The sequence below is a fragment of the Fulmarus glacialis genome, unplaced genomic scaffold, assembly GCF_000690835.1.
Source record: "Fulmarus glacialis isolate BGI_N327 unplaced genomic scaffold, ASM69083v1 scaffold20088, whole genome shotgun sequence".
Taxonomy (NCBI): Eukaryota; Metazoa; Chordata; class Aves; order Procellariiformes; family Procellariidae; genus Fulmarus; species Fulmarus glacialis.
The window spans coordinates 2,726-3,042 of record NW_009227816.1 but is presented as its reverse complement, the minus strand read 5'-3'; positions in this window follow the sequence as shown (position 1 = coordinate 3,042).

Here is a 317-nt window from a genome sequence, read left to right as displayed (position 1 = left end):
CCCCCCCAAGGCATCCCAGAGCAGCAGTGATGCTTCGAATCAGAACTGCAAACACAGGGTGCGTCTTTATCCAACCTTCCCAAGCACTGACAGTCTAAACGCTAAGCTGCTTACATGGGCTAATGGCAATATATCCGTGCTGCGAGGCTTCATCCTTCCACCCGCCCCATCCACCCACCCTCCTCTCCGCTTCCCACCTTTCTCCATGTCCTTAAACCAACGCTTTCTCACTCGAACCCCTTGGCAGACCAAACACAGTGTATGCAGCATGTTCCCGGGGAGCTGCACGGCGTGCAGGGCCAAGAGCAGGGTTCAGT